The sequence below is a fragment of the Scylla paramamosain genome, chromosome 18 (genome assembly GCF_035594125.1).
Source record: "Scylla paramamosain isolate STU-SP2022 chromosome 18, ASM3559412v1, whole genome shotgun sequence".
Taxonomy (NCBI): Eukaryota; Metazoa; Arthropoda; class Malacostraca; order Decapoda; family Portunidae; genus Scylla; species Scylla paramamosain.
Genome location: NC_087168.1, coordinates 9729650 through 9732149, shown reverse-complemented (window position 1 = coordinate 9732149; position 2500 = coordinate 9729650). Strand labels below are relative to the sequence as shown.

Below are 2500 nucleotides of genomic sequence, written 5' to 3'. Positions count from 1 at the left end.
CTCACTCACTCACTCACTCACTCACTCACTCACTCACTCACTCACTCACTCACTCACTCACTCACTCACTCACTCACTCACTCACTCACTCACTCACTCACTCACTCACTCACTCACTCACTCACTCACTCACTCACTCACTCACTCACTCACTCACTCACTCTCTCTCTCTCTCTCTCTCTCTCTCTCTCTCTCTCTCTCTCTCTCTCTCTCTCTCTCTCTCTCTCTCTCTCTCTCTCTCTCTCTCTCTCTCAACGTCAACAAAGGCGCCACGTCTCCTGAGGGACGGGGCACCAATCCCTTCTTTTTACAATCTGCTTTAACAGTATCATATCTCACCAACTATTCGCTACATATTTTTCTTTTCACCTTGATACTTGTGCTTAAAAAATGATATGGTGTAAGTACCTCAAAAGAGCATCCGCTGGTAAATGTCAAGAAAAAAAAAAAACACAACAAACTGTGACACGACAAATAGTTTTAACATATAACAGGATACTAAGAGTCATGAAGAAATATACGTTGAACAAAGCTTTCCTCGTAGCTGTCCAAGCATCAAAGAGAAAACGAAAAGATTTACTAAAAAAAGTTAAGTCCTCCTAACAAAAACGATATAGCAGAATATGATAAAACGACACATACACATTTCCGTTAATAATAATTTATTGTATCGTATTATTTAATAGTCACAATATTGCTTTCCGTTAACAGAAGATATGTTTGAATTACTCCTCATGAATATAAAATACCAAGATATAATAATAAAATACACTTTCAATCAGTAGCATGATGACATTCTATATAGATAAGTTGATTAAATTCATCCCCATGTGAATGGACGTGTTTCTGAACTCTTAACAGCCTCACGGGGGTCGTTGGTTCGCTGAGGTGCAAGTCACAGTCAAAAGAGAATAATTTTGCATTCACCTCACTCTAAAGTCCTCTGATTCTTGACACCCTCCTTGATACATTCTTTACAGATGATATGCCTTAAGACTGAGGAGGAAATATGAAATTAAGGGGAAAAAATATAAGACTGAGGGAGAAATATAAAACAGTGGGGATGGATGTGGTAAGTTGTTTGATTTCTGATCACGACAGTACGTACTTCTTTTATATTTATGTTGGAGGGGCACCGGCCAAGAGCAACAAACTGCAATAAAAAAAAAAAAAAAAGGCCCACTGAGGTGCAGGTCCCCCAACAAAGTCGAAAACGGTAGTCAAAAATTACAGGATGTGTCTTGAAACCTTCCTCTTTAAAGAGTTCAAGTCATAGGAAGGTGAAAATACAGCAGCAGGCAGGGAGTTCCAGAGTTAACCAGGGAAAGGGATGAATGACTGAGAATACTGGTTAACTCTTGCATTAGAGAGGTGGACAGAATAGGGGTGAGCGAAAGAAAAGTCTTGTGCCGCGGGAGGAGGGGAGGCATGCAGTTAGCAAGATCAGAAGGGCATTTGACATGGAAACAACGGTAGAAAATAGCAAGAGATGCAATACTGTGGCGATGAGAAAGATGCTGAAGACATCTAGAAGAAAGGAGTTGATAAGACGAAAAGCTTTTGATTCCAACTTGTCTAAAAGAGCGGTATGAGTGGAACCCCTCAACATAAATGTGAAGCAATGCTCCATATATGGACGGATAAGGTCCCTGTACAGAGTTAGCAGCTGGTAAGGGTAAGAAAACTGGCAGAGACGACTCAGAACACCTAACTTCATAGAAGCTGTTTTAGCTAGAGATCTGATGAGAAGTTTCCAGTTTAGATTATAAATAAAGGATAGACCAAGAATGTTCAGTGTAGAAGGGGACGGCAGAGTGTCATTGAAGAAGAGGGGATAGTTGTTTGAAAGATTGTGTCGAGTTGATAGATGGAGTAACTGAGTTTTTGAGTCATTGAACAATAATAAGTTTGCTCTGCCCTGATCAGAAATTTTTGAGAGATCTGAAGTCAGGCGTTCTGTGGGTTCCTTGCAGGAACTGTTTATTTCCTGAAGGGTTGGACGTCTACGAAATGACATGGGAAAGTGCAGGGTGGTATCATCAGCGTAGGAGTGGATAGGACAAAAAATTTGGTTTAGAAGATCATTGATAAATAATGGGAAGAGTGCGGGTGACAGGACAGAATCCTGAGGAATACTACCGTTTGGAAAATCAAAGCTTTGTACCAAACTCTATCAGAAGATTTTGATATGTCTAAGGCAACAACAAAAGTTTCATCAAAATCTCCAAAAGAGGATAACCAAGACTCAGTGAGGAAAACTAGAAGATCACCAGTAGAGCGGCCTTGACGGAACCCGTACTGGCGATCAGATAGAAGGTTGTGAAGTGATAGATGTTTAAGAATCTTCCTGTTGAGGATAGATTCAAAAACTTTGGATGGGAAGGAAATTAAAGCAATAGCACGGTAGTTTGAGGGATTGGACTTAACTTCATGGTGTGTAATATCTATTTAGTTTTTTTTTTTATGTACAAGTGCTATTTGTAAGATTTATGGCGTCCTA

General features: G+C 39.9%; 1 protein-coding gene across 13 annotated transcripts in view; it reads right to left on the bottom strand.

Annotated features, from left to right (window-relative positions):
- Positions 1-2500, bottom strand: part of LOC135109078 (calcium-activated chloride channel regulator 2-like) — a 460219-nt gene that overhangs the window by 225029 nt on the left and 232690 nt on the right. The window lies entirely within an intron of this gene.